Source organism: Ambystoma mexicanum, chromosome 2q (genome assembly GCF_040938575.1).
Source record: "Ambystoma mexicanum isolate Mex_15411 chromosome 2q, UKY_AmexF1_1, whole genome shotgun sequence".
NCBI classification, from domain to species: domain Eukaryota; kingdom Metazoa; phylum Chordata; class Amphibia; order Caudata; family Ambystomatidae; genus Ambystoma; species Ambystoma mexicanum.
This window is the reverse complement of record NC_090924.1, coordinates 526,027,801-526,039,819: the sequence shown is the minus strand read 5'-3', so window position 1 is coordinate 526,039,819 and position 12,019 is coordinate 526,027,801.

The following is a 12,019-nucleotide window of genomic DNA, read 5'->3' as shown; positions in this document are numbered from 1 at the left end:
TAGTGGTTAGACTGCAAATACACACATGCACCTACAACAAAGAGAACAAACAATCTAAGCAAGATGGTATCTTTAGCTATACATTAGACAAATAGAAGTGTGGGGAAGAGGATGGAACCCACGCTGACAATTCAAAGACACCCAGCGTGTCGTGAACCTTCCACTCTCCCATGGGTGGCAGGTGGCTGGCAAATGCAGGTGAGAAACAACGTTGCAATGTATTTCTATTTGGCTGAGGTGAAAAGGCAGATAGGCACTGGAAGCAGAAAGTGAAGATGGGGAAAGTACATGGCAGGCCCATTCAAGACAATTGCTGGTACCTCTTCACAAAACCGCATGTTCAATCACATTCTGTAGGGGGTTGAAGGGGAAGGTCACAAGCACTGAACGACTGACTACAAGGGACAGCAAGTGGAAAAAAGCTACGAAATCTGGTGACGCTTTGGAAAGAAATAGCACTGATATATTGAATACATTGACATGCCACCAAAACAAAGTACAATGCAGTTGCTATCAAGTCAGAGTCTCACTATCAACAGATTTGGTCACCATTTTTTCATCATGCGACACAAAACAGTAAGTGCATCCATTATTGGGAATCCCCCCCTTCAAACCCCACAACATAACGTCTGGGCAAACTTCATTATGTCCTCAATAAAAACACCCATGCCTTTCTTAGATAGGTGCACACCGTCTCTGTGAAACATCAATTCACCTATGATAAAACCATGGTGAATTGTCCGAATTTTGTCATTTGCCTTGGTCAAGCTTGCCAGCTCGCCGTTAAGTTTCCTCACTGAGGAGTTGATGGCCTTTTCCTTCCCTGGAGTTCTCCAATCCATCCTTGGAATCATTTGAGACCAAGTCACCACAGTTTTTGGGAACCTAAGCGAATTCTACTCCAGTTCAGCCACAAGTAGCTGACATACCCCTCTGTGTCCCAAAGAAACCATGTCATTCCCTCACAGATGCACAACAATCAAGAATGGAAATGGAACTTCTCTTTTTACCTGGGCATCGTAGATCACTCCTCTGAGCTAGTAAAGGCGCATTCCCCTGACAGCAAACTAGTACAATGACACACCATCGCCCTGAGACCCATAAGTGCTTGGGCCTGTGAAATGTGCTGCTGCTCTTCGGATGAAAGGGTTCCCAACAATCCATACAACCCTTATCCTCACTAGTAAATGGACCAATAAGAAACGTACACAAATAGGGCCAGACGTAAAGTCCAACCATTAGCACAGCAAGTGCATTCATACATGTCTCTTGCAACAATCCCAGACACACACTTCCCTCAATGTTTTAATAAGCATTTCACAATTGAGCGAACACTGTGTACATCACTTCATGGTTATTATGTAATTGGCACGTTCTGCTGGCATGGGGGGCATTTTGTGACCTGACTTTGCAATTCTGTCCCAGCCCACTGAAAAACATCCGCATGCACAGTGTAGGAAATGGGCCGGAACACGATGGAGCTGTGCTCTGGCAAAAATGTCTTGCTGGATCACTGTTCCTACTTTTCAGGGAAAGAGGTGAAGGACACAATTAAGTCAGCTTGTGCCAATGTCCTAGTTGTGCTGGCATAATTGTAATCGATAAAGGTTTCTGTTCCTGCGGCACACTGTGTACTTCAAGGTTGCAAGGAGAGTTGCATGTACTACACCGTGATACTGAGGGATCAGGGAAGGTAAATGGGAGAGAGATACTTCCAGAAAGGAGGACTAAGCCTCAGTGAAGTCTCCATGGGTAGCACTTCTTAGGGCACTGCACAAGATGCATAATTCTCCCACAACCCACCCACTTGCCTTTTTTACTCCTCACACTACACAACACTCCTTACCACCACACACTTCACACAGTGCCCCAGGAGCATCCACCTCCTCCAATTGCGGATCACACCAGTGCAACCAGCCTCCTTCCTTTCCACAACAGCCCAAGCACAAACAATGAAACTCTTCAATATTTTGTGAGCACATGTGAGCGAACACTGTGTACATCACTTCATGGTTATTATGTAATTGGCACGTTCTGCTGGCATGGGGGGCATTTTGTGACCTGACTTTGCAATTCTGTCCCAGCCCACTGAAAAACATCCGCATGCACAGTGTAGGAAATGGGCCGGAACACGATGGAGCTGTGCTCTGGCAAAAATGTCTTGCTGGATCACTGTTCCTACTTTTCAGGGAAAGAGGTGAAGGACACAATTAAGTCAGCTTGTGCCAATGTCCTAGTTGTGCTGGCATAATTGTAATCGATAAAGGTTTCTGTTCCTGCGGCACACTGTGTACTTCAAGGTTGCAAGGAGAGTTGCATGTACTACACCGTGATACTGAGGGATCAGGGAAGGTAAATGGGAGAGAGATACTTCCAGAAAGGAGGACTAAGCCTCAGTGAAGTCTCCATGGGTAGCACTTCTTAGGGCACTGCACAAGATGCATAATTCTCCCACAACCCACCCACTTGCCTTTTTTACTCCTCACACTACACAACACTCCTTACCACCACACACTTCACACAGTGCCCCAGGAGCATCCACCTCCTCCAATTGCGGATCACACCAGTGCAACCAGCCTCCTTCCTTTCCACAACAGCCCAAGCACAAACAATGAAACTCTTCAATATTTTGTGAGCACATGTGAGCGAACACTGTGTACATCACTTCATGGTTATTATGTAATTGGCACGTTCTGCTGGCATGGGGGGCATTTTGTGACCTGACTTTGCAATTCTGTCCCAGCCCACTGAAAAACATCCGCATGCACAGTGTAGGAAATGGGCCGGAACACGATGGAGCTGTGCTCTGGCAAAAATGTCTTGCTGGATCACTGTTCCTACTTTTCAGGGAAAGAGGTGAAGGACACAATTAAGTCAGCTTGTGCCAATGTCCTAGTTGTGCTGGCATAATTGTAATCGATAAAGGTTTCTGTTCCTGCGGCACACTGTGTACTTCAAGGTTGCAAGGAGAGTTGCATGTACTACACCGTGATACTGAGGGATCAGGGAAGGTAAATGGGAGAGAGATACTTCCAGAAAGGAGGACTAAGCCTCAGTGAAGTCTCCATGGGTAGCACTTCTTAGGGCACTGCACAAGATGCATAATTCTCCCACAACCCACCCACTTGCCTTTTTTACTCCTCACACTACACAACACTCCTTACCACCACACACTTCACACAGTGCCCCAGGAGCATCCACCTCCTCCAATTGCGGATCACACCAGTGCAACCAGCCTCCTTCCTTTCCACAACAGCCCAAGCACAAACAATGAAACTCTTCAATATTTTGCACACATTTTGTCATGGTGACTATTCTGACAGAGGAAAGAACAGCATCACAAGTGTGCATTGTATGCTCTGTCAAAATAGGCACCCTGAGGAAATGTCTGCCAATCATGAGACAGTATTACAAATTTGGACAGTTTCATTGTGTAACGGAACAGGGACAGGGACGCCGCCGGGGCTCCCTGGGACCACCGCTGGGCTTTGGGACCATCGACCCACATGGGACACAGGTGCTCAAGGCCAGGGTTAGCAGCCCAGACCACCCTGGAGCTCAAGCTGGCCTGTGTTACAGCTTTTCCCTCCGGAAAAAGGGCAGGGACCCTGCTGGGGCTGCTTGGGACAGCCACTGTGCATGTGGACAGTCGGTCCACATTGGAACCGGGTGCCCAAGGCCTGAGACATCACCCCAACCTTCCTGGAGCTCTGGCTGGACTGCATAACAGGCTTTCCCTCTGGGCAGGGATAGGGGCACTGCTAGGGCTCCCTGGGACCAATGCTGGACTTCAGGACGGTCGACGCACATGGGAGACAGGCAACCCAAGACCGGGAACATCAGCCTCGACCATCCTGGAGCTCTGGATGGCCTGCGTTACAGGTTTTTCCTCCAGGGAGGGATGGAGACCCTGCTCAGGAACCCTGGTGAGGCTCTCTGGGACCAACGCTGGTCTTGGGGATGGTTGTCCAACATGGGTGACAGGCACCCAAAGCCAGGGGCAGCAACCCCGACCATGCTGGAGCTCTGGCTGGGATACATTCCAGCCTTTTCCTTCAGGAAGGGACCGGGACCCTGCCGGGGCTCCCTGGGACCTCTGCTGGACTTGGGGACGGTCGACCAACATGGGTGACAGGCACCTAAGGCCAGGGGCAGCAACCCAACTGTCCTGGAGCTCTGGCTGGGCTGTGTTCCAGCTTTTCCCTCCTGGGAGGGATTGGGACCCAGCTGGGTCTCCCTGGGACTGCAGCTGGACTTGGGGATGATCGACCCACATGGGAGACAGGTGGCCAAGGCCAGGGACATCATCCACGACCTTCCTAGAGATCTGGCTGGCCTGCTTTATAGCGTTTCTCTCTGGGAAAGGACAGGGACCCTTCCGGGGCTCGCTGAGACCCCAGCTGGTCTTGGGGATGGTCGACCCACATGGAAGACAGGCCTCCAAGGCTGGGGGCCAGCACTTCTGACCGTCCTGAAGCTTTGGCTGGGCTGCGTTACAGCTTTTCCCTCTGGGGAGGGATGGGGACCCTGCCGGGGCGCCCTGAGTCTGCCACTGAGCTTGGGGGCGGTCAACCCACAAGGAAGACAGGTACTCAAGGCTAGGGGCCAGCACCCCCAACTGTCCTGAAGATCTGGCTGGGCTGTGTTAGAGCATTTCCCACCAGGGAGGGATGGGGACCCTACTGGGGGAAACACTGGGACTGCCGCAGGACTTGGGGATGGTCAACACACATGGGAGAAAGGCGCCCAAGGCCAGGGACATCACCCCTGACCATCCTGGAGCTCTAGCTGGTCTGTGTTCAGCTTTTCCCTCTGGGAGACGACGGGGACTCTAGTGGGGCCCCCTGAATCCGCCACTGGTCTTGGGGATGGTCGATCCACATGGAAGACAGGTGCCCAAGGACAGGGGACCTGCAGCACCGGCTTGCCTGAAGCTCAGGCTCGGCTGTGTTACAGCCTTTCCCTCCATGGAGGGATGGGACCCTTCCGGGGCTCCCTGGGAGTGCCCCTGGAATTCAGGATAGTCGACCTACATGGGAGACAGCTGCCCAAGGCCAGGGACATCACCCCAACCATCCTGGAGATCTGGCTGGCTTGTGTTACAGCCAGCATGCTCTATTCAGGGCACACACATAATTCTACAATTACCTCTGCACCACCCATTCCCACTCACATTACTGACTTCCAGCCACAGTCCCACTCACTGCACTGACAATCGGCTCCAATTATAATGTATAATAATGAAAGAACATTTCGTACTACTTACATTAGCCAGCTAAAGCATCAACTGTAAATGAACCAAACAAAAAAATTACCATTGGTGGTCAGCCTAGCAAAAACACATCCAAACTTTCATGCTGCTATTTGCAAACCTTTCCCTTCCTTGGTCCAGATAAATGGTTCATACCACTGATCTTCCACCAAGGAAGGGTAAACTGCAAACTGATGGGAAAGGCGGATGAGGGCAATGGGCATATGGAAACCCCCACCACCCAGAACATACTTTTCCAGATGGCCTAGTGGCCATTGCTGCCACCAAGGGGTTGGCAAAATGGTGGCCCAAACCTACAAATTGTCCTGCCACGGGAACAGCAATGTTCTACTGGCATGGAGGGCATTTTGTGACCTGACCCTGCAATTATGTCACAGTCCACCGAAAAACCTCCCCATGCATAGAGAAAGAATTGGGTCGGAACATGTTGGAGCTGTGCTCCAGCAAAAAGTGTCTTGCTGGAGCACCATTCTGTGTAGGCAAGAGCCCCCACTCCTGCCCACACCACCAACAATCCAGCCCCAGTCCCACCCACCCCACTGACAATCCGCCCCTCTGTATAATGTACAATGTTGAATAGAGCAGATGCTTCAAGAGTACTAGACCTGTAAATGAAATAAACATATTTGATTATCTGTGGTCAGCACAGCAAAAACAAATCCAAACTATCATGCTCCTATCTTTGCTCACCAGCCCAAGCTCAAACAATGAAACTGTCTAAAGCTGTATATATATATATAAGGTGACGGACAAACAGAGAGAAATACTGTGTTGTAGATATGGATGTTTTTAATATTTCAAGAAAAGAACAATTGTAGAAAAAAATATTCAGTACAATAAGCAGCAACACAAAGACAAACAGAGTCAGGACGCCATGGTGCACGACCTGCAAAACAACGCGTTTCGCGCTATTCCAAGCAATTGATCACGTAAGGGGAGAAGGGTTAGCTGGTAGAAATACAAGCAGTAAAAGCAGTCCTATTTCTCTGTCAGTCAACTCGATAGGCCATGGCTATGGATGGAATGGGGACAGGTACATGAATAAGTAAAGGAGCTGGAATACACCTTAAATAAATAGAAACTAAGGGACAAAGCCACAGACTAAGTGCATATTGCCCACGAGATGCTGCAAGTGTATAGCAATACGGCAAGAAAATAAATAAATAAATCCATATAATGTTGAAATCCACAAACATGACAGAGTGCCGTATGTGCAAATAAATATACACAGTCATCAATAAAGGCAGATATGAAACAGAATAAGGCTACAAAATCCCTAAATTTCAATTATACATGCACACAGTAAAGATAAAATAGTACCCCATATTGGAAATTACTGGGTGACAGATTGGCAATAATACAATATTAAAAACATCAAGCCTGTATGAGGCAATAAAAAAGCCATATGATGTGGGCACAGAAAAGAATGCGGATACTAACGACCAGAACCAGATAATGCAACAATTAGGTGTTGTAGTTGCAAGCAAACTATATGTGAAATAGGACACAGGGCTAAAGGGCTAGTGCAGGAATGAAGATGAAGTCATCACCATGGGGGGGTAATATAATAATAACCCCAGATTGCGGAATGTCCTATATATAGCATGGCTAAAATCTACACATTAAATTGCAAAAAGGTTGTAAAAAAGATACAAAAAATATATAACCGCAATAGTAATAGTAAAACTAAGGCACACCTCATCATATAAGAAAGATAATTATACACCCATTCATTCCACTTAAATATCCAGCCTAAGCTGCTAATACGTTAGGTGGTCACTGCTTTCGTAATCAAATAAAGGCATGTGTATGTGTTACACAGAGTACAAGTACAGGTAATGTTCCCAAATAAAGGGCATAAGTAGCAGCAAGACAGGAATGTGTCTATCAAGCCTCATAATAGCGAAGCCATACTAAAGTGCAAGTGCAGGAACAACTTATACAGTCCTGACTGCCAAATGCCACAGTTGGCAATAAAAGTAAACACAAAGGTAAAGCCCATGGTGTCATTACATTAAACAGTTGGTGTAATAAAGCAAGCAGGACCAACCACCAATAGGCAGAGAAGAAAGACAGTGGGCCGAAGCCACAAAAGTAAAGGGACCACAGTTAAACCCCAACATTGGGAAGAAAAATAGATACATACCACTCCCCACAAATTGCAAAGTAAGCAGCCAAATCATACATGGAAGAAAAAGATGAATTAAAAGGATGAAAAATAAAGTAATCATCCCCAGGACTGAAAAAAACCATGCAGGAACACGCAATAGAGGTCCAAAATAAACATAAGAATCAAGGAACGAGATAAGACAGAGAAAAAAAGCAAAACCGGAGTGGCGAAGGATGCAAAAAAAGGTGGGAAAACTAGATGCCCAAGAATGTATATAATTCCTCGTCCACATTGTGGCCCTTTGGATGCTTTGTATCAAAGTCCAAAATTAATCTGGTTTCAAGTTGTCTTAATTTCAAGACACGGTCTCCACCCATGGGGTGGGCGGGCACATGTGCCACTGCAAAGAAAGTTAGCCATTTCAAATCATTGTCATGTTCATGTTTAAAATGTTTAGCCATAGGGTACGCTGGATGAGAGTTCTTAATTGCTCTGAGATGTTGCAAAATTCTCAGCTTCAGTTTACATGTGGCACTCCCAATGTACCATCTCATACACGGGCATGAGAGGACATACACGACAAAGGTGGTGTCACAGTTGATAGAGTACTTTATCTTCTGATTAATTTTCGTGACAGGATGAACAAATGATTTCTGCACAGTGGCATGTGCACAAGCTTTGCATTTCATGCTTTTGGTAAACCCCATAGCAGAGGTGGGGAGCCAAGTCGTGGAAGACAGATTTTTGCCACCTCGAGATAGAAAGCTGGACAAAAGTTTGTCTTTTAGGGAGGGCACACATTTGTATGTCATAGTGGGACAGTTTGACAGAAAAGGCCTGAGATCATTGTCTAAGGTAAGGACACGCCAATGTTTCTCAACAATTTTCCGACTATTATTGGAGGCAGTATCGAATGAGATAATCAATCTGGGTTCATCGTTGGTGATAGTTTTGGGATTGGTGTCATACAACAGTTTATCTCTGGACAGTCCAAGTGCCTTGGTATAGGCCATTTCAATAGTTCTCTTGTCGTACCCTTGTTTCAAGAAGTCCACGGCTGCCAATGCACAGTGATGATCAAAATACGTAATGTTGGTACAGTTACGACGAAACCGGATAAATTCACTGTATGGAATAGATTTTTTGCATGACGGAGGGTGACAGCTGTTGGCATGAAGGGGCAGACCGGTATTGGTAGATTTCTTGTGGAGTGCCGTATGAATACCTGAGCTATCCAACATGACAATGACATCCAGGTAGACAATCTCAGAATGACTATGACATTTGGTAAAACTAAGGTTGGCCTTGTTGGTATTAATATTATTAACAAAAGATAGCCAATCACTTTCCGTGCCCTTCCAAATAATAAAAAAATCTTCAATTTACGGCCACCAAGAGACAATCTGTGTTGGAAAACAAGATGAAAGTAAGTCAGACAGGAAAGTAGCCTCCCACCACCCCATCGTGAGATTAGTATAAGATGGTGCAAAGATACTTCCTATGGCAGTCCCCCTGACTTGCCGAAAAAATGACCCCTTGAAGAGAAAGACATTGTTGTGTAAGCAGAACAGAAGCATATCCAATATCATAGCGCTGTGTCCAAAATAATTAAGGGAGTGGGGGTCCAAATAGTATTTGCATGCATTAATACCCACAGTGTGATCGATAGATGTGTATAAAGAAGCCACTTCTAGTGTGGCTAGAATCAGACCCACTTCCCAAGGTGTATCGGTGATATGTTGTAGAAAATCCTTAGTATCCCTCAGGTAGGATGGCAACACTGATACAAATGGAAAAAGAGTTTCATCGATAAATTGGGCCAGATGTTCTAATAGTGAGCCACATAAGGTACCAATAGGCCTCCCTGGGGGATATTTAAGTGATTTGTGTGTATTGGGAAGAAAACAGATGGTGGGTATTGTGTGGCATGCAGGAATGAGGAATTTGATCAGATCATCCTCCAATAGTTCTTCACTCGCCCACTTAGTACACAGAGCTGTGAGTTCTGCACTTATTTCTTCAAAAGGGTCTTTGGAAAGCTTAATGTAGCATAGATGGTCATGCAATTGCCGATTTGCCTCTGCCACATATTTTGTTCTGTCATGGATGACGATTTTTGAGCCTTTGTCGGCTGGTTTAATGACAACGTTCGATAACTGTTGGAGTTCACTGATGGCCAAGCGTTGTGCAGGGGTGAGGTTCTGCTTGGTACTGCTGTTTTTTTTGTCCAAGTCTTCTGAAATCACTAACACAAAGGTCATGGAATGCCTCAATGCAGTACCACACTGGAAATTGGGGGCTAAATATTGATTTGTTCTTCAATTTGGTGCATATGTCCCAATTCGGATTGATGTCAAAATCAGGGAAATCAAAATTGGTGGAATCAAATTTATCATCATCGAGGCAAGCCAGATCAATGAGTGAAGGAATATCTAAAATGAGAAGATCGGTGCCACCGGTACGTGGTGTTGAGTGCTTGGCAGTGATGGAATTAGTAGCAAAGAACTTCTTTAGTTTAATTTTACGCAAGAAGTTATCAAAGTCGATGCGCGCTTGTACGTTGTCATAGCTCAAGGTGGGACAGAAATTGAGACCCAAAGACAGGAGCGAGGTCTTCGATTTAGTGAGGACATGGGACAACAGATGAATTATTTGGCAGCACTTCATGGTATCTGTTATTGATTTTTTGCCCCAGAGCGCGGTGATCTGTTGCTACCCCTTTAGACCGGTTCCCATGTCGGCCTCGGCGGATGATCTTCTTGCCTGAGATTTCTGTCCTTTTCCTCTGCCTCTTGTTTTGACGCAACACCTTCCTCTTTTTTGATTTTTCCCATCCTGACACAACAGTCGCATTTCGTCTAAAAAATTAAATCTTGGTGTGGGTTCATCCGTCTCAGATGTGGAAATATCCGACTCAGATGTAGCAGCACCTAAGTCACCGGACTGCGCAGATGTAGACTGTGTGGCAGTGGTTTTGTTGAGGGAGTCAAAGCGTTTGGCAAAAGTAAAGACACAACCCATCTCGTAATCTATTTTATCTCTGAGGAATTTCCTGTGCTTACGTTGTTTTATCTCATCTTCATAGGAGATTAAGCCTTTATCGATTTTGATGCGCAATTGTTTACCTTCCTCTGTACTGGGAATTTTGGTAAATTCAGTCTCTATTCTAACCAATTCCTTAAGTGCTAGCTCACGATCCAATTTGGCAAATTTAACCAAGATTATCAAGAATTTGGCAGTACAGTCTTTGCTAGCTTCACCCCACTCCTGGAGCATCAGCGGGTCTTGATCCTCAAAAGAGGGAGTAGTCATAATGCGTAGACCTCGTGGTATCCTGCCAATATCCAGGTAGTTTTGGTGAGAATGCTCATCCCACCACTTCAATATCTCACTTCTCTGAAGTTTCGCAAGTTCCTTTAATAAAGTCACATCCTTGCTAATATTTATATTAGTCTCTTTATTCGCCCCAGTGATGGGCAGCATGACTGAGAGTTCCTGTTGTTCACTGAATAGGTCTTTTGCCTGAAGTTGCCGGGTTGCTACCCTATGCATGTCTGTCATTTGGTGGCTGCCTTAATGAAAGACAAAGAAGCGTACTGTCTCACTGGAGAGGCCAAGAGCAGAGTACCGACCTGTAGTAACAAGGACGGTCACAGAAGGACAAGCTGGTGCGGAGAGGGATAATAGGCACAGTAGACGCGAGGGATGAATAAGGGACACAAGCAAACCGAAACACACACCTACCGTATGACGATCGTCCGTGCGTCCTCTGGCACACATAGAACCGCCAGCAGGAAAGGTGAGTTCAGCTGCGGTCTCTTATGTGCAGGAAATCCCAATCCTATCGGCAGCGTGATCTGCCACCAGCAGCCCTACTCATAGAGCGAGGATTGAGTCAGGGCAAGCACATGTAAAGGTCCTGGTGCTGGATCCGACACAGAACGCTCCGTGTAAAACAAAATCCAAAGAAAGGAGAAGGCGAACCGCACTCCCGCGGGCCAGGCACTAGTGGCAAGCTCCAAGGTGACGGACAAACAGAGAGAAACACCATGTTGTACATACGGATGTTTTTAATATTTCAAAAAAAGAAGAATTGTACAAGAAAATATTCAGTACAATAAGCAGCAACACAAAGACAAACAGAGGCACGACGCCATGGTGCACGATCTGCAAAACAACGCGTTTTGTGCTACACTGAGCGTTTGATCACGTAAGGGGAGAAGGGTTAGCTGGTAGAAATACAAGCAGTAAAAGCAGTCCTATTACTCTGTCAGTCAACTCGATAGGCCATGGTTATGGATGGAAATGCAGGCGGCCATGATGGAATGGGGTCAGGTACATGAATAAGCAAAGGAGCTGGAATACACCTTAAATAAACAGAAACTAAGGGACAAAGCCACAGACTAAATGCATAGTGCACATGAGATGCTGCAAGTGTATAGCAATACGGCAAGAAAATAAATAAATAAATCCATATAATGTTGAAATCAACAAACATGACAGTATGTGCAAATAAACATACACAGTCAACAATAAAGGCAGATATGAAACATAATAAGGCTAAAAAATCCCTAAATTTCAATTATACATGCACACAGTAAAGATATAATAGTACCCCATATTGGAAATTACTATAC